Consider the following 22,592-nt stretch of genomic DNA (forward strand, 5'->3'; position numbering starts at 1 on the left):
AAATAAGGCATTAGGACCCTCCATTCAATTCATATTTAATAGACCATCATCTCTTCTGCCTTCATCAGGAAAAAAAACAAAAACAAAAACAAACAAAATAGTATCTGCCTATGATTAATATTATTTAATTACACGCACTTTTGTTTGAGTTTACTTCCTTGCTTTCTGAAGAAAAGATAGGTATTTAGACACTAGTTCATGATGATAAAATTAAAATTTAGTTTTACAAACAAAAATTGAAACTGTCTTTTGTAGGAAAAAAATTCAAATTTAAAATTGTTATTTTTCACCATTCTTAGATAGCAAGAGAAGAATTTCTTTACTGTGATTTCTATCACAACAGAATTTTTTCCTTGACAAAGGACCTTTTAAAAATCCCAGGAATAATCCCACAAAATAATCAAAGACTGCACATTGTAAATAAAACCCTTCAGCTGTTATTGAAACATAAGTATAATTACAGACAAGGAAAAGGTATTATCAGCAGAGAAAAGATGCCTTAAGAATTCTTTGTCTTTTTCCAAAATGATGGACATGAGTGAGCTCTAATATCATTATGTTTAGAAATGGCTTCATCCAGATCCAACTGTACACCATTAATATTCACTTCCATGCAGCCATTATAAAAGGCATTCACTGGTGTGGCACTGAATGGAACATCTGTAAAAGTAAAATATTAGAATATTAGTCCAAGACTTTTAGCATCTTGTTTGTTTACAGTGAGAGAAGTCATTCAGACTTCCTATTTCCAACCAAATTCTAATCCTAAAGGAAAAGTTAATAATGAAATTCTATTCCATAAATATACATTCAGTGACTCCGATATACATGTTATTGTACTTCATTGAATTCAGCATGTCATGAGTTCCTCGGATTTCATAAACACAATTAGTTCCATTTAAACTTAAACACATTTAAGGGAGAGTAGAAACAAGCATATTCTTGCGATATTCTATTTTTATTATACAAATAACATACTATTTTCTCTTTAAACTTAAGCAATAGTTTAAGCATTGTTAAATCATTTTCTTAACTCCAAATTATAGCTACTTGGAAATCTCTTTTAAATGTCATGATCAATATATCGCTTTTATTATTGTTGGAATAAAAGCAGATTTCTGTATTTTTCCAAAGAAATAATTTTTTGTTGAGCATACAATAGTTCATGATACAGGATTCACTTTCACGTACTATTTAGAGTTCCTAAAAATAACAATTTTCCTTCCTCTTTTTTGGCCTCTCCTCTCCATTAATCTTAACTCACAACGGATATCCTTTAGCCCTTATCTTCAGTACCTTATGCCAAAAAAAAAAACCTTTAAATTTTCAACTTCTAACTTGCCAACACAGTGAATAAAGTTCCTACTTTACTATGACTATGAGCTCATAGCATTTGTTAAGAATCCCTTTCAAGCTGGGCTAAACATCATAGATTATGCCACTTTTCCTTTTTTGAGAAAAGAAATTACTCAAATTCATTCGTTTCCTGAGGAAAGAAATTACTCAAAATCATCCATTTCTCTTGGGTTTTAGTAGTTCACATGAAATTTAACATGCCTACTTTGCATGCAATTAATAATTTACCCATCCCACAGTTTATACTCTTAATATCTCAATATTTAGCTCCTTTCAAATTTTCCCCACTCTTTCTCTCAAGACATTTTGCCTGAAGTTAGTCCTCAGTGCTGTTGCCAAAATCCCAAAACCACTGAAATTTTGATATTTCTACTTCTTTTAAACTCTTTGTTGGTTTGATTTCCTAAAATTGCATTCAACTAAATTGTGGATAAGGTAGTAGGTAGATTTCAATATAGAATTTATTCATTTAAACTATAATTTTACTCCCTAATAATTAGGCATGCTCGCTGCTTACCTCTATTTTTCTATCTATCATCTATCTATCTATCTATCTATCTATCTATCTATCTATCTATCTATCATCTATCATCTATCTATCTGTCTTTCTATAGCTTTAAAAGCCTATTTACTTCTATTTCCCAAAACCCCAGATACAATTTCCATATATGGGAAATCAAGACCGTGAGCAATTTAAGCAATATATTGAAGGTTATCAGAGGTCCAGACATCAAACTCAGAATTCTCCCCATGAGAATAAATTGCAAATGTCATCTGAAAATGCTTCTAAATAACTTTCTGCCTCTTTTTTTCCATTTAAAGTGAAATATTGGTGCCAATTTCATATTTTCCAATATTCAGTTAAAGATGAATCTGCTTTTCCTCCAGTTTTCCCCATCTTGGTAAATGGAATCTCCATCCACGCAACTGCTTATGCCAGATACCTAAAAATCATCCTTATACTTGTCTTTCAGTCATTAAGTCCTATTAATTTTGTTTCTAACACGTATCTCTGATCTATTCACTGTCCATCATCTTCATTGTTATCACCCTGGTCCTGCAGCTTCCTCAGTTTCCTCATCTGTAAAATGGGGATAATAATAGCACTTACCTCACTGGACTATGTTGAAAATTAAACAAGTGGATATATTTGAAGCACTTCAAACAGTGGCCAGACTTTGTTTTGCAACAGTTGATGGTGGTTTAGATACTACAACTATTGTCACTGCTTCTTCATCTGGACTACTGAATAGCCTCTCAGATCATCTCAATTAAACCCACTTTTGTCTCCCACCTATCCATCTCCATCCAGCATGCAGAGTGAATTTTTAAAATTGTAATATTGCTATACTACTTCCTTGTCTAAAACTTTTAATAGTTTCATGTCTCTCATTATAAGACTTACAATCCTGAACTAGGTCTACAAACAATCCATCCAACCGCCCAGTTCACAACCTCACTCTACACTACCATCTCCCTTGCTCACTATGCTTTAACCATACTGATATCCTACATATTCCTCCAACGTGTCATCCCCTTCCACTTTGCCCACACATGGAACATTTTACTTGCATAATAACTCCAATCCCCATTCCCACACCTGGTTAAATTTATTTAACCTGTTCAGTATCAGATTTATAATTTAGTCTATTACTCAGACCAGTTGTTTCTGGCCCCCATGACCAGGCGAGAAGTCATATTTTCAGGTTCTAAAAGCAACCCATCCCATACTTTTCCCTCATAAAAGTGATCACAATTTTAATTATTTTGATATTTTCCTAATTAGTTGTTTAATGTCTACCTCTGCCACTAGATTGTTTATTACTATGTTGCGAGCACCTCTGACATAGGGTCTTTTTTTTTTTTTTTTTTTTTTTGAGAAGGAGTCTGCCTCTGTCACCCAGGCTGGAGTGCAGTGGTGCGATCTCGGCTCACTGCAAGCTCCGCCTCCCGGGTTCATACCATTCTCCTGCCTCAGCTTCCTGAGTAGCTGGGACTACAGGCGCCTGCCACCACGCCCGGCTAATTTTTTTGTATTTTTAGTAGAGAGGGGGTTTCACCGTGTTAGCCAGGATGGTCTCGATCTCCTGACCTGGTGATCCGCCCGCCTCGGCCTCCCAAAGTGTTGGGATTACAGGCGTGAGCCACCGCGCCCAGCCTGGACATAAGATCTCAATAAAAATTGGATAAATGGGGCCAGGCACGGTGGCTCACGCCTATAATCCCAGCACTTTGGGAGGCCGAGGCGGGCAGATCACGAGGTCAGGAGATTGAGACCATCCTGGCTAACACAGTGAAACCCCATCTCTACTAAATATACAAAAAAAATTAGCCAGGTGTGGTGGCAGGCACCTGTAGTCCAGCTACTCGGGAGGCTGAGGCAGGAGAATGGCATGAACCCAAGAGGTGGAGCTTGCAGTGAGCCGAGATCGCGCCACTGCCCTCCAGCCTGGGTGACAGAGGCAGACTCCTTCTCAAAAAAAAAAAAAAAATGCTGGATAAATGATAAGATGAACTGAGTAATAGATGAATAAATATTGGGTAAATAAGAACAAATATTGAACTTATAAGACTATTCTGATGACGAAATAAAATAACATATCCTTTCTGGCTGGGATAGCCAAATGCAGCAAAACTTGATCAGCCTTAGTTCAACATTTTTAAACTAAACAAAACAAAAATATGCCAATAAAATGTTGGTACTAGCCCCTAGAAAAAGAATAATGAATACTGGATTTTATGTTCCCTTCTGATGCTTTTTTACTATAATTATATATTTAAAATATTATCAATTTGATTAAAATATACTTTTTAAAGCTGAAGAAAAAGTAAGCAGATACCTGGAAGGCCACCCAAGTATGTGGCCACTTTTGCTTTCATTGCTTTGTCCAAGATGGCAAGTTGTCTTTGAAGGTCTTCATGGGAGATGGTTTCTATTTTAAGTGGTATCAACAACTCCAGATTGTTTCTGTTGACTCTAAATTCCAGATGAGATTGTTGATCAGAACATAGACTTAGGGCCTATATCCGATATATTACAGTATTTTCAACAGATAACAGAATATCCTGAAGAGTAGAGCAAAGATTCAATATAAGCAAGGAGTAAGAGTAATGCTGCTTAAGGGTGACTTTTGAGTTTTTGAAAGTCAAAAACTAAATTTCAATAAGGAAAGAAAATGTATGATAGCGCCTCTAAATTTAAGGGAAAAATTTCTAAGTATGTTAAGACTAATTTATAATAATTATGACTAAAATTTAAAATACACATTGGTTTTACAAACTCAAAGTTTAGCTAAAATATAAATGTATACTGGTTTCTGAAAATTTAGTAAAACAACCAGCACCTATAGGAGTGTCTTATGTCTTTCTGTTTATGAGCCTTCCTAATTTCCAAGTTTACATATGAAAAGGGAAGGAGTTGAATCACTCTTTGTTGAGAAAAGACTTGGGAAATTTAAAATGCTTTAGTAAGCATATGCCAGCAAGACTAACAGGTTTCTTTGTGCCACACAAGCAATCCTATAGACTTGGGATAAAATAAGTGAAGAGGCCCTGAGAAAGAAAAACCAGGAATTGCCACCAGTACGTTATAGAACATTTACCAGAAGATTCTACAGAAAGAAAATGTGTTCATTCTGCTGAACCTTTCAAACTGCTGTTATGCCTAAATTACTCGATGTGTTGAGTATGATCTCTTCATATAGCTTATATGGCATAGAGGAAAGTGATAAAAACATAGTCAGAAATGTTTGTTTAGGAATCCAAGATACCTATTTTAAGCGAAAAGACTAACTTTGCAAATATAGGTTACCTGAGGTAATTTGTTATTGTGTTGTACATGTCCGTATCCTTAAACTCATTAAAAGAGATTGTCAATAAAGAAAATGCTCCAAAATGATCAATGGTATCTGGAATAATGTTATGAAATATTGCATAGACCTTGAGAAGAAAATATGACATGCAAAGAAAGAACCATGGAGGCAAACACTCAAAGGATAAAATAAATATCAAAGACATTGCATGCGTTAACATCCTCCACTGCATGAATGTAGTGTTGAAGATAGGAATTCCATTTTGTTTAAAAAGAAAAACAAACTAGCAAACAAAAAAACCCTTGAAATCCAAATGTAGAAAGCTCCTTAAAGACAGGAGATTAAAACAAAAACAAAAACAAAAACAAACTCATCAGGATATTTTTAAGTTACTTATGGTTAACCACCAGAAACTTCCCATCCTCCTCCCTGAATCATACTTTAAGTTGCAAACAGCATAACTTGTTTTACTACAATAGACATTATTCAACCATAGGTCTCTTTCTAAAATCTACTGAAAGCATCCAAGTCAGCCTTGGCATAAACGTCAGGTTCTTGCAGTAACTTGTTGGAATGCACTGTGTATGACGCATAGACAGAACGACTATGCTCTAATTGAAGTCTGAATAATACAGATTTTCTGATAACCCTCATATTTCCTTTCATCTAAGGCTTTTTCATGTTCTTCCTCCTAATTTCAAATAAGAGTTGCCAATAAGAAACCAAGTGGACCAGTTTTAACTTTCTCTCTTTTTTCCTAACTTACTCTTGGGAGAAAAGATTAAGAGTGTAAGAAAGAACAAAACATTATAATTAAGCACTGAATATCTGAGAGTGCACTGTAATTAGATTCACTTCTATGTTGACAGCACAGACTAATTCCCACGATGCTTAAAGGATTCTTAATAAGGGTGGATCTCTATTTATTCGGGTGGCTCCAAGCAGCCTGTGTGAGAGTCTGCCTAATCTTAGGTATAGATGCAGTAGGTTTTTCATTCCTCCCTCCCCTTACTTCTTCATTCAGACCTTGGAAACAAGCCAGAAAAAAAGTAACAATAGTAGACATTTTTTGAGTCTTTAATGATGTGCTGGAGATTGTGCCAAATACTTTACATAAGTTACTTTATTTAATCTTCAAAATCGTCCTTTGAGGTAAATACTGCTATGTATCTATTTTAAAAAAGAAAAGAAAAACAAGGCTCATCTAGGTTTAGAGTTAAGTTACCTGCGATTTTTCAGAGGTGGAGTCCACCAAGGACACAGCAAAGGGCACTGTGTTGTTACCAGAAACCAAGGCAAGCATAACACCAGTGCCCATGGATGGATGAATATTCAAGGTCACATTTATATGCCAACCCTCAGCACTGGATACATTATCTATTTAAAATAATGAAACAGAAGCATGATCAATGCACTCCTAAAGTGCACCAGAAGGAATTATTATTAATACAGTCCAGGTAATATTCAAAACTATCTTGTGTAATACTATTTTTTTCCCTTTCTCAATGATCTATATAACCTAGGCAAAACAAAACAAACTTTTTTTTAATGCAGGCAAGAAACATGCAAATGGAGTACCATCTTCCCGTTCTTCCTAGAAGAGAATTCTGGATTGTGGTGTTAAGGATTATCATGGATTTTCCTGGTTTGTTCTTTAACAGTGCTTCCTTCTCCCTTGCATGTTCGCCAATGCTCAAATCTCAAAGTGGTCATATTTCCAAGTACATGTTTGAAAGTTCAACAAATTTACTGTAATAATTTAGGGAAAATCTGGGTACAGTTGCCATCATCACTCCAAAGGATGATTTATGTATGATTTATATACACAGGAGAGTTGGATAGTTCGATACTAGAGCAATACACTGACATCAGCAGTTAGTTTTGAAATCAGAATGGGAACCCTTGTTTTGTGAATCTCTTGTCATAATCCTTCACATTCTCCTTCTTAATTACTAGGTTAATTGTCTATCCCAATAACGTGCAAGCTCTAGGAGGTATATGTCTCCATCATTGCTTTGTTTTTCCCAGCAGTCGCTCAATAGATATTTGTTGAATTAATATGTTTCCAGAGTAGTTGGATTACTAAAAATAATAGTTCATAATCTGAATGAAGTCTTCCTCATTTAATATGATGTAATGTATAGCAAAGCCCAAATACCATACAGAGCCCTTGAAAGGGTAAATGTGAATAAGGAAAATAATTTTCCTTTGACAAGATGTTCTTCCAGTTAGCCACATATAATGTCACTAAGTTTTTCATTATAATCCTGTAACTCCCATCCAGAAGAAAAAAATATATGGACCGGGTGCAGTGGCACATGCCTGTAATCCTAGCACTTTGGAATTACCTGAGCTCAGGAGTTCGAGACCAGCGCAACGTGGTGAAACATCTCTACTGAAAAAAATGTACAAAAAATTAGCTGAGCATGGTGGTGTATACCTGTAGTCCCAGCTACAACTCGGGAGGCTTGATTCAGGAGAATCGCTTGAACTCAGGAGGCAGAGGTTGCAGTGAGCTGAGATCATACCACTGCACTCCAGCCTGGGAAAAAGAGTGAGACTCTGTCTCCAAAAAAAAAAGAATGTTTATATGTAATCATTGTGAAATAAGTAATTTTTAATTGATATGTCATAATTGTACATATTTTGGGGTAGATATGTCATTTGATAAATGCATACAATGTGTAATGTTCAAATCAGGGTAACTGGAATTTCTATCACCTAAACATTTATCTTGAAATAAGTAAATTTAATACAGAATATTCAATTCAAACTAAAATGAACACGTAAATGCATAGAAGTTAAAATGTAACATTAAATATTAATTACAAAGATCACTTACAAATTATCCATGAAATGATTGATTACTTATTAAAGTAATTTTTTTAGATACAATGTAACTCTTATTTTCATTACCTTTTCAGGATTTTTTTCCTTTGGCCAAATCATCATGGATTTAGTTTTATTCTAATTTAATCCTCACCCCATTTATAACTTTAAAACAATCCTTCATAGGCAGAACAGAACTAGGCATTGTATTAATTCATGTTAGAAAAAGGGAAATCATTTTTGTAAAATTTGTCCTTAAAAATTTAGTAAAAAAGGCTGGGCACAGTGGCTCATGCCTGTAATACCAGAACTGGGAGGCTGAGGCAGGAAGATCACTTCAGTTAAGGAGTTTGAAAACTGACCTGGGCAACATAGGAAGACCCTGTCTCTGCAAAACATAAAAATTAGCAAGGCATGGTGGCATGTGGCTGTAGTCTTAGCTACTTGGGAGACTGAAGCGGGAAGATTGCTTGAGCCCAGAAGGTCTAGGTTACAGTGAGCCATGATTGCACCACTGCACTCCAGCCTGGATGACAGAGAGAGACCCTATCTCAAAAACAAATAAACAAACAAACAAATGTAGTAAATACAGACTACGAAAGATGGGAGGGTGGGAGGAGGGTAGGGGTTGAAAAATTACCAATTGGGTATCATGTTCACTATTTGGGTGATGTGTACACTGAAAGCCCAGATTTCACCACTACACAATATATCACAATGCATGTAAGAAATCCGCACTTGTACCTCCTAATTACATAAAAATTTGTTTTAATGTAGTAAACACTTCTTTTTTTTTTTTTTGTGAGACATGCTCTCACTCTGTCATCCAGGCTGGAGTGCAGTGATAAGATCCTGGCTCTCTGCTGCATCGACCTATTGGGCTCAAGCCATCCTCACACCTCAGCCTCCTGAGTAGCTGGGACTACAGGAACATGCCATCAGGCTTGGCTAATTTTTGCATTTTTTGTGAAGATAGGGTTTCACCATGTTGCCAAGGCTGGTCTTGAACTCTTGGGCTCTAGCTCTGTGGGATCTGCCTATCTCAGCTTCCTAAAGTGCTGGGATTATAGGTGTGAGCCACCTTACCTTGCCCTTTTTAAGTTACAAATAAACACAATTAAAGTGTAATTTTTTTCTTAAAGCAGAGATATCACATTAATGCTATTTATAATGCAAAGTGTTAGTAGCTCAAATAATGAACTACTAAAAAAGAAAAAGACAAATAATTCAATAAAATAATTAGAATATATAAATAGCTAATAAACATATGGGAGGATATTCAAGTTCAGTAGAAATTAGGGAAATAATATTAATATTCAAACCTACAAAATTTGATTTTTGAACTATCAGATTGGAAAAAAGCTAAAGCATACACTTTCTCATTCTGTTGGTAGAAATATTAATTGATAAAAGATTTTTGGAAAAGAATGTAATTGAACCTCTAATAATTATATATTTGCATAACCTTTGATAGAAATAACCTAATTCTAAAATTTACTTCCATAGAATTAATCACATAAAGGTAGAAGCATGTATGTTTTAGGATGTTCACGGAAGTATTATTTATAAGGTTAAAACCGTAGGGTCAGTGTGGCAAGACTCCCTGCTCCACTTAGGCTGTAGAAAATTGGAAAGAGCACCACTCCCACCCTTACAACAACAAAAGCCAAATTATTTGCATAATCACGACTTTTCTTGGAACTATCAAAGAGCTGAGGTCACAGAGCAACAAACTAACCAGAAACCTAAAGAAAGACAGGTGTTTCCAAGGACAACCAGAATGAGAACACTTTCTAACCCAGGGCAGACAGGAGATGCCATGCAATTTGGTAAAAATAATTTAGGTAAAGATTTAAGCAAATTGGTGAACTCCATGTGGGGGCTGATGTAAGAGTTTAGAAGCCCTAGAAACTACAGACACAAAGACAATTCATGCTCATTCACAGGCTCTTCTCCACAGATTACTGTGCACTCAAGAGAAAACAGAGTGCAGGGAAGGAGACCTGAAAAAGTCTCTCTCTTAATATGGTCCTGAAAGCAGCACCTGCTACAGGGAATCCACAGAGCCCCACCTAGATCCTTCTCAGTCTCCTCTACACAACACAAGTTTTGAACCCAGGAGAAAGGCAGCAAACTTTGTCATTAGGACACATATGAAGACTCATTGCAACTACAGATTAGGAAGAATAAACAAAGCTATCTATCATGGAGAAGGAGCAAGAAACCATCTGGAGTCCTGATCATTAGACATCTCCCCTACTGATGAGAGTCAGGGAAGAGGAACAGTGAAAATTCCACACTTCTGAGACCCAGGGATACAACACCTGCCTAAGACTGAATTTGTATGAGAACAACATAGAATGCTTCCCCAACCTCTGCATCTCTTCTGCCATGTTAGCAAAAGTCAAGTAACAAGAGCACTCTGCTGGGGGTGGGCAAGACACTTGAGAGACACAAGTGGGAAAGACATTTTCTTGAGGCATATTATGGAGGGAATACATAAAACTGAGCTGCTATGATGAAAAACTCTCTAGGCCAGTCACGGTGGCTCAAGCCTGTAATATCAGCACTTGGAGAGGCTGAGGCAGGCAGATCTCCTGAGGTCGGGAGTTTGAAACCAGCCTGGCCAACATGGCAAAACCCCGTCAAAAATACAAAAATTAGCAGGGCATGGTGGTGCACCCTTATAATTCCAGTTACTCAGGAGGCTGAGGCATGAGAATCACTTGAACCTGTGAGGTGGAGGTTGCAGTGAGCCTAGATTGTGGCACTGCACTGCAGCCTGGGCGACAGAGTGTGACTCGGTCTCAAAAAAAAAAAAAAAAAAAAAAAGAAAGAAAAAGAAAAGAAAAAGAAAAACTTGCTAGCAAACCATTCCCTTATTTTAAGCAGAAGGTTGTATTTAAAAAATCTGAGGCTTGGTGCAATGGCTCACATCTGTAATCCCAGCACTTTGGGAGGCCAAAGCAGGTGGATCATGAGATCAGGAGTTCGAAACCAGCCTGGCCAAAAATACAAAAATTAGCCAGGCGTGGTGGTGGTTGCCTGTAGTCCCAGCTACTCAGGAGGCTGAGGCAGAAGAATCACTTGAATTCAGGAGGCAGAGGCTGCTGTGAGCCAAGATCGTGCCACTGCACTCCAGCCTGGGTGACAGAGTGAGACTCCATCTCATAAACAAAACAAAACAAAATGAAAGATCTGAAACGTGTGGTGCGTTAAGGGTAATCCTGGCACCAACAAAACTTAAGAAGCTCAGCTTTTCACTAGATTGATTCAATCCTGTTACTAACAGCCTAGCAAAAGAAGTGTGCTCATTTCCAGACACAAATATTCTTCATCTCAGTCTCTACTGTTATATGTAAGATGCCCAAATCTAAACCAAAAATTACATGATACACAAAGATGCAAGAAAAACAACACTTGGTCAAGGGACAAAGCAGACAAAATGACCAGACCGAGATATGACACAGCTGGAACTATGAGACAGGGAATTTAAAATAATTATGATGAATACATTGAAAGCTCAGTACCCATACTGGACAAGTGTGAGCAGATAGGGAATTTCAACAGGGAGGTAGAAATTTTAAGGAAGCATCAAATAGAAATGCTAGAAATTAAGATGAATCTTTCTGATGCATTCATTGGTAGACTCTATACAAGTGAGAAATCAGTGAACTTTAAAATAAGTCAATTGAATTTACCCAAAAGGAATCAGGCTACCTACCGATAAACCTGAAATAACAACACGAGCACATTCAAATGCCTTTATATTTTTCCCAATACACTGAAAAATTTTTGTAGAAGTTATATAATAGTATGAATAAGCATAAGACTAGAGTGGGCACACAGTAGATACTCAGTAATGTTTCACAAATTATTACTGTTTGTTGATGAATAAATTTACTCATTAATGAGAAAATAGAGATAAATGGAAAATCACTTACTATAATCTACGTGAAATTGAGCAATACCAAAACCAGGATAGTAGGAGCCCTTCTCCACAGTAACCAGGCAGTGCTTATTTTGTTTTTCTTGAATAATTTCCTTTATTCCAGAAGCTCCTTGCTTCATCAAATTCCAGCCTCGTATACATCCATCTAGACAAGGGTTAATCTAACAAATTAAAATATAAGTCAAGGAGTGCATTTTAAACTTAAACAGTGGCTTGATTTTGAGTATAGGTTTTCATTAAGAGAAAAAAATCCTTTCTTTGATAATAGTTGAAAATATTTTGAATTTTATTTAAGTTTTCCTTTTCAATGTATTCTTCAGATGGACAGTCTTTTTCAGTACAAGCGAGCTTATCTATCACAAGCCCTCAGCGGATCTTAATGATTTTTAACACTTCAAGCCCCACCTGCCTCTCCTACATCATCCAGTGGTACCTTTTCTGCTTTCAAGATCTATATTTGCTTCTAGCTGTGGCCCTGGGCTCTAAGATGTCTTGTTTATCTTCTTTGTTTGTTTGATTGAGACGGAGTCTTGCTGGAGTGCAGTGGCAGGATCTTGGCTCACTGCAACCTCTGCCTCCCTGGTTCAAGCGATTCTCCTGCCTCAGCCTCCTGAGTAGCTGGGATTACAGGTGCCCACCACCACGCCTGGCTAATTTTTGTACTTTTAGTAGAGACGGGGTTTTGCTACATTGGCCAGGCTGGTCTTGAACTCCTGACCTCAGGTGATCCACCCGCCTCGGCCTCCCAAAGTGCTGGGATTACAGGTGTGAGCCACCGTGCCTGGTCTTGTTTTTCTTTAGTGGCATTTATAATATGGGTTTGTCTTGCCAATCAGACTCTAAGTCTCTTCAGACACAAAACTGTTTGCATTCTTTAGCCTCCATCAAGCATCCTGCCAGGCTCAAGACATGTAAAAGCCATTTCATAAATGATTGATACTTTTTGAATAATTTATTTTACTTTTAAAGTGTATTACTTTCTCAGTTTCAAACAACAGGTATACTCATGTCAACATGGGTTAATTAATTCAAGCTTAATATCATATAATAGAAATCTTTTAAAAGTTAAAGTAACTACGAATTGCCAGGAATGAAAGACGGATATAAGATAGTAAATATTTAAGTTAATCGACAAGTGTATCTGGCAGGGCTGTGACTTCAAATGAAATTTTTAAAATTCTTTGAAGAGTTAGTGGTTAGTCTCTTTCATGAAACCTATTCTATAGCTATTAAATATTATATTTAGAAAAACATGTATTATATCTAATTTCAATTTGTGACAGGCTATAGTTGTACCCTCAGTAAAGAGGTATTTTTTTAACAATAAATTTCACCTTATGTGCTATTCTTTAGCTCTTGCATTTAAGTCCTAAAAATAGACTTGAGAAAGTCCTCTGACTGGCTTTTACAAAATAGCATAATTTTGGACTTAAATATATGAATTTATATGTTTAATGACTGAGTATGGATTATCATGATGTTAACACCGAACTGTAGTATTAACATTCTCAAGTGTTAATTTGAGAATTTTAGAAATCCACTTCTTGATTTATGCTGGGGATTTAAATGGGCACAAAACCACTACATCATTTTTTTATTTCATTAATATAATTTCAAGGGTTACTAATGTTATTCTTCCATGATCATTTCAAGTCGTCACATTTAGTATGCTTAACAAAACAACTTCTATTGACTCACAGAAAAACACATATTCAAATCTATTATAGACAAAAGGAATTCATCCATGATGAATGATACAAGCTTGGATCATTACCGGTTTAATGAGTTCACTTTCCACTTTCTGAGGGTATCCTGCAAAGTATACTTTGGTTTCCAGCAATCCATTTTCAGGCTTAAAAAGGGGTCCAGGTTTATCTATATCCATTACAGCTTCTTTAGCTATTTTAATGCTAATACTATGTTCTAATTCTTCCACAGACACCTACAATTAAAAAGAAAACTTACCAAATAACCAAGCATTACTACGTGTCATTTGAAATACTGGGATCTAAAAATTATGTTATTATTCCAATAAAATACTTCTGTAATCATTTTAATGTAATTATTAATTTGCTACAACTCATTTGGAATGTCAAATTATGATAAATGTGATAAAAAGGCATTTAGGGTGGCAGCACCCTATATTGGCAGTACTTGATCAAAATTTAAAAGTGTACCATATTTTAAAGTTAAAAAAAGTACTATTCTGTTAAGCTTAAACATCCCGTTATACATCTTTCAATTCCCGGCTGCTAGAAAACTAAGTGAGCCATTCTATCTTAGGAAAAATTTAAGTGGTCTTATTTTGCAATTGTCTGATAATACACATATGGAATCAACAGTGTAAATCAGTTCTTAATATAAAGTAAGAAAAATCAATATGTTCAGTATTCTGTTAATTGCACACAAATTATTCTTTCTTTTTTTTTTCCTTTTTTTTAATTATACTTTAAGTTTTAGGGTACATGTGCACATTGTGCAGGTTTTACATATGTATACATGTGCCATGCTGGTGCGCTGCACCCACTAACTCGTCATCGAGCATTAGGTATATCTCCCAATGCTATCCCTCCCCCCTCCCCCACCCCACCACAGTCCCCAGAGTGTGATATTCCCCTTCCTGTGTCCATGTGATCTCATTGTTCAATTCCCACCTATGAGTGAGAATATGCGGTGTTTGGTTTTTTGTTCTTGCGATAGTTTACTGAGAATGATGATTTCCAATTTCATCCATGTCCCTACAAAGGACATGAACTCATCATTTTTTATGGCTGCATAGTATTCCATGGTGTATATGTGCCACATTTTCTTAATCCAGTCTATCATTGTTGGACATTTGGGTTGGTTCCAAGTATTTGCTATTGTGAATAATGCCACAATAAACATACATGTGCATGTGTCTTATAGCAGCATGATTTATAGTCCTTTGGGTATATACCCAGTAATGGGATGGCTGGGTCAAATGGTATTTCTAGTTCTAGATCCCTGAGGAATCGCCACACTGACTTCCACAATGGTTGAACTAGTTTACAGTCCCACCAACAGTGTAAAAGTGTTCCTATTTCTCCACATCCTCTCCAGCACCTGTTGTTTCCTGACTTTTTAATGATTGCCATTCTAAGTGGTGTGAGATGGTATCTCATAGTGGTTTTGATTTGCATTTCTCTGATGGCCAGTGATGATGAGCATTTTTTGATGTGTTTTTTGGCTGCATAAATGTCTTCTTTTGAGAAGTGTCTGTTCATGTCCTTCTCCCACTTTTTGATGGGGTTGTTTTTTTTCTTGTAAATTTGTTTGAGTTCATTGTAGATTCTGGATATTAGCCCTTTGTCAGATGAGTAGGTTGAGAAAATTTTCTCCCATTTTGTAGGTTGCCTGTTCACTCTGATGGTAGTTTCTTTTGCTGTGCAGAAGCTCTTTAGTTTAATTAGATCCCATTTGTCAATTTTGTCTTTTGTTGCCATTGCTTTTGGTGTTTTGGACATGAAGTCCTTGCCCATGCCTATGTCCTGAATGGTAATGCCTAGGTTTTATTCTAGGGTTTTTATGGTTTTAGGTCTAACGTTTAAATCTTTAATCCATCTTGAATTGATTTTTGTATAAGGTGTAAGGAAGGGCTCCAGTTTCAGCATTCTACATATGGCTAGCCAGTTTTCCCAGCACCATTTATTAAATAGGGAATCCTTTCCCCATTGCTTGTTTTTCTCAGGTTTGTCAAAGATCAGACAGTTGTAGGTATGCGGCATTATTTCTGAGGGCTCTGTTCTGTTCCATTGATCTATATCTCTGCTTTGGTACCAGTACCATGCTGTTTTGGTTACTGTAGCCTTGTAGTATAGTTTGAAGTCAGGTAGTGTGATGCCTCCAACTTGGTTCTTTTGGCTTAGGATTGACTTGGCGATGCGGGCTCTTTTTTGGTTCCATGTGAACTTTAAAGTAGTGTTTTCCAATTCTGTGAAGAAAGTCATTGGTAGCTTGATGGGGATGGCATTGAATCTGTAAATTACCTTTGGCATTATGGCCATTTTCACGATATTGATTCTTCCTACCCCTGAGCATGGAATGTTCTTCCATTTGTTTGTATCCTCTTTTATTTCCTTGAGCAGTGGTTTGTAGTTCTCCTTGAAGAGGTCTTTCACATCCCTTGTAAGTTGGATTCCTAGGTATTTTAATCTCTTTGAAGCAATTGTGAATGGGAGTTCACTCATGATTTGGCTCTCTGTCTGTTGTTGGTGTATAAGAATGCTTGTGATTTTTGTACATTGATTTTGTATCCTGAGACTTTGCTGAAGTTGCTTATCAGCTTAAGGAGATTTTGGGCTGAGACAGTGGGGTTTTCTAGATATACAATCATGTCGTCTGCAAACAGGGACAATTTGACTTCCTGTTTTCCTAACTGAATACCCTTTATTTCCTTCTCCTGCCTAATTGCCCTGGCCAGAACTTCCAACACTATGTTGAATAGGAGTGGTGAGACAGGGCATCCCTGTCTTGTGCCAGTTTTCAAAGGGAATGCTTCCAGTTTTTGCCCATTCAGTATGATATTGGCTGTGGGTTTGTCATAGATAGCTCTTACTATTTTGAAATACGTCCCATCAATGCCTAATTTATTGAGAGTTTTTAGCATGAAGGGTTGTTGAATTTTGTCAAAGGCTTTTTCTGCATCTATTGAGATAATCATGTGGTTTTTGTCTTTGGCTCTGTTTATATGCTGGATTACATTTATTGATTTGCATATATTGAACCAGCCTTGCATCCCAGGGATGAAGCCCACTTGATCATGGTGGATAAGCTTTTTGATGTGCTGCTGGATTCGGTTTGCCAGTATTTTATTGAGGATTTTTGCATCAATGTTCATCAAGCATATTGATCTAAAATTCTCTTTTTTTGTTGTGTCTCTGCCCAGCTTTGGTATCAGAATGATGCTGGCCTCATAAAATGAGTTAGGGAGGATGCCCTCTTTTTCTATTGATTGGAATAGTTTCAGAAGGAATGGTACCATTTCCTCCTTGTACCTCTGGTAGAATTCAGCTGTGAATCCATCTGGTCCTGGACTCTTTTTGGTTGGTAAGCTATTGATTATTGCCACAATTTCAGCTTCTGTTATTGGTCTATTAAGAGATTCAACTTCTTCCTGGTTTAGTCTTGGGAGAGTGTATGTGTCGAGGAATTTATCCATTTCTTCTAGATTTTCTAATTTATTTGCATAGAGGTGTTTGTAGTATTCTCTGATGGTAGTTTGTATTTCTGTGGGATCGGTGGTGATATCCCCTTTATCATTTTTTATTGTGTCTATTTGATTCTTCTCTTTTTTTTTCTTTATTAGTCTTGCTAGCGGTCTATCTATTTTGTTGATCCTTTCAAAAAACCAGCTCCTGGATTCATTGATTTTTTGAAGGATTTTTTGTGTCTCTATTTCCTTGAGTTCTGCTCTGATTTTAGTTATTTCTTGCCTTCTGCTAGCTTTTGAATGTGTTTGCTCTGGCTTTTCTAGTTCTTTTAATTGTGATGTTAGGGTGTCAGTTTTGGATCTTTCCTGCTTTCTCTTGTGGGCATTTAGTGCTATAAATTTCCCTCTACACACTGCTTTGAATGTGTCCCAGAGATTCTGGTATGTTGTATCTTTGTTCTCGTTGGTTTCAAAGAACATCTTTATTTCTGCCTTCATTTCGTTATGTACCCAGTAGTCATTCAGGAGCAGGTTGTTCAGCTTCCATGTAGTTGAGCGGCTTTGAGTGAGATTCTTAATTCTGAGTTCTAGTTTGATTGCACTGTGGTCTGAGAGATAGTTTGTTATAACTTCTGTTCTTTTACATTTGCTGAGCAGAGCTTTACTTCCAAGTATGTGGTCAATTTTGGAATAGGTGTGGTGTGGTGCTGAAAAAAATGTATATTCTGTTGATTTGGGGTGGAGAGTTCTGTAGATGTCTATTAGGTCCACTTGGTGCAGAGCTGAGTTCAATTCCTGGGTATCCTTGTTGACTTTCTGTCTCGTTGATCTGTCTAATGTTGACAGTGGGGTGTTAAAGTCTCCCGTTATTATTGTGTGGGAGTCTAAGTCTCTTTGTAGGTCACTCAGGACTTGCTTTATGAATCTGGGTGCTCCTGTATTGGGTGCATATATATTTAGGATAGTTAGCTCTTCTTGTTGAATTGATCCCTTTACCATTATGTAATGGCCTTCTTTGTCTCTTTTGATCTTTGTTGGTTTAAAGTCTGTTTTATCAGAGACTAGGATTGCAACCCTTGCCTTTTTTTGTTTTCCATTTGCTTGGTAGATCTTCCTCCATCCTTTTATTTTGAGCCTATGTGTGTCTCTGCAGGTGAGATGGGTTTCCTGAATACAGCACACTGATGGGTCTTGACTCTTTATCCAGTTTGCCAGTCTGTGTCTTTAATTGGAGAATTTAGTCCATTTACATTTAAAGTTAATATTGTTATGTGTGAATTTGATCCTGTCATTATGATGTTAGCTGGTGATTTTGCTCGTTAGTTGATGCAGTTTCTTCCTAGTCTCGATGGTCTTTACATTTTGGCATGATTTTGCAGTGGCTGGTACTGGTTGTTCCTTTCCATGTTTAGCGCTTCCTTCAGGAGCTCTTTTAGGGGAGGTCTGGTGGTGACAAAATCTCTCAGCATTTGCTTGTCTGTAAAGTATTTTATTTCTCCTTCACTTATGAAGCTTAGCTTGGCTGGATATGAAATTCTGGGTTGAAAATTCTTTTCTTTAAGAATGTTGAATATTGGCCCCCACTCTCTTCTGGCTTGTAGGGTTTCTGCCGAGAGATCCGCTGTTAGTCTGATGGGCTTCCCTTTGAGGGTAACCCGACCTTTCTCTCTGGCTCCCCTTAACATTTTTTCCTTCATTTCAACTTTGGTGAATCTGACAATTATGTGTCTTGGAGTTGCTCTTCTCGAGGAGTATCTTTGTGGCATTCTTTGTATTTCCTGAATCTGAACATTGGCCTGCCTTGCTAGATTGGGGAAGTTCTCCTGGATAATATCCTGCAGAGTGTTTTCCAACTTGGTTCCATTCTCCCCATCACTTTCAGGTACACCAATCAGACGTAGATTTGGTCTTTTCACATAGTCCCATATTTCTTGGAGGCTTTGCTCCTTTCTTTTAATTCTTTTTTCTCTAAACTTCCCTTCTTGCTTCATTTCATTCATTTCATCTTCCATTGCTGATACCCTTTCTTCCAGTTGATCGCATCGGCTCCTGTGGCTTCTGCATTCTTCACGTAGTTCTCGAGCCTTGGTTTTCAGCTCCATCAGATCCTTTAAGCACTTCTCTGTATTGGTTACTCTAGTTATACATTCTTCTAAATTTTTTTCAAAGTTTTCAACTTCTTTGCCTTTGGTTTGAATGTCCTCCCGTAGCTCAGAGTAATTTGATCATCTGAAGCCTTCTTCTCTCAGCTCGTCAAAGTCATTCTCCATCCAGCTTTGTTCTGTTGCTGGTGAGCAGCTGCGTTCCTTTGGAGGAGGAGAGGCGCTCTGATTTTTAGAGCTTCCAGTTTTTCTGTTCTGTTTTTTCCCCATCTTTTTGGTTTTATCTACTTTTGGTCTTTGATGATGGTGATGTACAGATGGGTTTTTGGTGTGGATGTCCTTTCTGTTTGTTAGTTTTCCTTCTAACAGACAGGACCCTCAGCTGCAGGTCTGTTGGAATACCCTGCCGTGTGAGGTGTCAGTTTGCCCCTGCTGGGGGGTGCCTCCCAGTTAGGCTGCTTGGGGATCAGGGGTCAGGGACCCAGTTGAAGAGGCAGTCTGCCGGTTCTCAGATCTCCAGCTGCGTGCTGGGAGAACCACTGCTCCCTTCAAAGCTGTCAGACAGGGACATTTAAGTCTGCAGAGGTTACTGCTGTCTTTTTGTTTGTCTGTGCCCTGCCCCCAGATGTGGAGCCTACAGAGGCAGGCAGGCCTCCTTGAGCTGTGGTGGGCTCCACCCAGTTCGAGCTTCCTGGCTGCTTTGTTTACCTAAGCAAGCCTGGGCAATGGTGGGTGCCCCTCCCCCAGCCTCACTGATGCCTTGCAGTTTGATCTCAGACTGCTGTGCTAGCAATCAGTGAGATTCCGTGGGCGTAGGACCCTCTGAGCCAGGTGTGGGATATAGTCTCGTGGTGCGCCGTTTTTTAAGCCGGTCTGAAAAGCGCAATATTCGGGTGGGGGTGACCCGATTTTCCAGGTGCATCCGTCACCCCTTTCTTTGACTCAGAAAGGGAACTCCCTGACCCCTTGCGCTTCCCAGGTGAGGCAATGCCTCACCCTGCTTCGGCTGGTGCACCATGCACGCACCCACTGGCCTGCGCCCACTGTCTGGCACTCCCTAGTGAGATGAACCCGGTACCTCAGATGGAAATGCAGAAATCACCCATCTTCTGCGTGGGTCACGCTGGGAGCTGTAGACCGGAGCTCTTCCTATTCGGCCATCTTGGCTCCTCCCAAATTATTCTTTCTTTAAAATTCAAAAATGATTGAGGCAATAAGAAAAAAATACATAAATTGGAGTTTCCCAATTTTGAGAGTTGTTTGGGTTTTTAAAAAAGGTTTCAAGTAAGGATAAACAACAATAAAAATTCCTTCCACAAAGACAAGTTGAAGAACCACTGCTGCAATTGCTTCAAGTAAAACTATAGCACTCAAAGAGCAAACTCTTCACTCACTAACCAATAATATAAGCCAAACAATAAGCATATTAAAACACCATGATAGGAAAGGAAAAACTATCCTCCAACATAAAATAAATTTAGAAACACAAATTTAAAGTTGGTCAACACTCCTTCTTTAATATAGCCAATTAGCAGCATGTGAACAACTATTCTCTCCTTTACAGACTTTCTTAACTTAGCCTACAACACCTGACCCTGCTTGCTTCTCTTTCTACACTCTAACCACTACTTCTCAGTCTCCTTTGCTGTATCTTCCCCTTCCCACAGCTCAGGCCCCAGATCTTTTTCCTGTAGCCATTCAAGTATTTTAAGTGAGACACCATGATTCCACTCCAGGGCATTTGGAAAATTTGGAGGTGAGGAACACTTTTATTTGTCACAATGAGTAGGGGCCATGCTGGCATTGCAAGATGATAGACAATCTGCATTATGTACATAGGCTAGTCATGCAGAATTAATAATAATAAGTAATGCAGAACTAAAAATAAAATATCAAGTATTCTTAAAATCTTTTGAACACCCCTGCTAGGTATTCATGTAGGTAATATTCATGCTTACAATCATCTGAGTTTGTACATACATAGACACAAAATATTTGCTGCACTATTTTAGCATTCATTACATTTTTCAAGAATGTAATAATCTTGAAAACTAAGAATAGATTGATATTTGTTTTGTTAATATCTTTACCAGGAACTTCTCACCACTTTGGGAAGTTAATATTACCAATGGCAACACCATGTATGCACTTAAAGGTATTTGAGTTGCTATTATAACTCCCCAGCATTAGTCTTCATTTGTAGCTTTTACTTTATGCATAGAAGCAAGCTTTGACTAGTGTTGTCATTATAGTTGACTATGTACATATTGAAATACATATTATTTTCTTCTAAATTACCGTCCTTTTATTTATCCATATTAATATAATAATGAGAGCATTAGATTGGTTTTGATTGGGTATATGTGAAGGTAGTTTACATTATTGATGCATTTCATTATAGAATAGTAAAGGAGCATTATATATTTTCAGACATTGGATGAGATAGTGTTTGGAACCACTGGTCAACACAAACAGTTTCATGGCCTTAAAACCCCTCTTTATGCTGAGTATTCAAAAATTTGAATTGAACGCTTAACTTTAAAAATATATCCAGAATCTGACCACTTCTTACCACTCTTACCATCAGCACACCAGTCAAAGCTGTCATCTTCTCTCCGTGGGGTTATTCCAACAGTCTCCTAACTCCATATCCTGTTCTACTCTCATTCTGGTTTCCACAAAGCCATCAGCTTCTGATCGGGATTATCTTTTAAGATGCAAACTAGATCATGTCCCTTCTCAAAACCATCCAGGGCTTGTCCATTTAGCATAAAATCCACATCCTCATCATGGCCCCCAAGGCCCTAGATGATCTTATTCTAGACCATGTTTCTAATCTCATTTTCTAACTAACTACTCTCCCCTGCTGCTACATTACTCTTTGTATTATTCCTCAAATACCAAACACATCCTATTCCAAGAAATTCTGTACTTGCTGTTCACATGGTACAGAATCATTTTATATTCCCTCATGTATTTCTCATGACATGTACTCTCAAGTCTCAGCTCAGATCTAATCTCATCAGAGATGCCTTTCCTGATTCTATATGCATACTAACCACCATCACTCTCTATGTCTTTGCCTGGCTTTTCTTTTTCCTTATAACATGAATAACTATCTGGCATATTTATTTTTTCATGCTTTTGTTGTTTGCATCTCACCATTAGAATGCAAGCTCCATAAGAGCACTGACTTTTTTTTATTTGCTGTTGTATCTTTACCACCTAGAATAAGGATTAGCACATAGAAGTGCCAATAAATATTTTGCTGAATGAATTATGATACATTTACAATTAAAATTCCTGTTAATATTAGACTCATAATCAAAGATAAGATGTAATCATTTATAAATTCACCACGTTTGCCCAAG

General features: G+C 37.4%; 1 pseudogene; it reads right to left on the minus strand.

Moving 5' to 3' along the window:
• Positions 1-395: 395 nt before the first annotated feature.
• On the minus strand, positions 396-21,829 carry LOC460532 (vitamin K-dependent protein S-like; annotated as a pseudogene).
• Positions 21,830-22,592: the final 763 nt, after the last annotated feature.

The sequence above is a fragment of the Pan troglodytes genome, chromosome 2 (genome assembly GCF_028858775.2).
Source record: "Pan troglodytes isolate AG18354 chromosome 2, NHGRI_mPanTro3-v2.0_pri, whole genome shotgun sequence".
In the NCBI taxonomy this organism is placed as follows: domain Eukaryota; kingdom Metazoa; phylum Chordata; class Mammalia; order Primates; family Hominidae; genus Pan; species Pan troglodytes.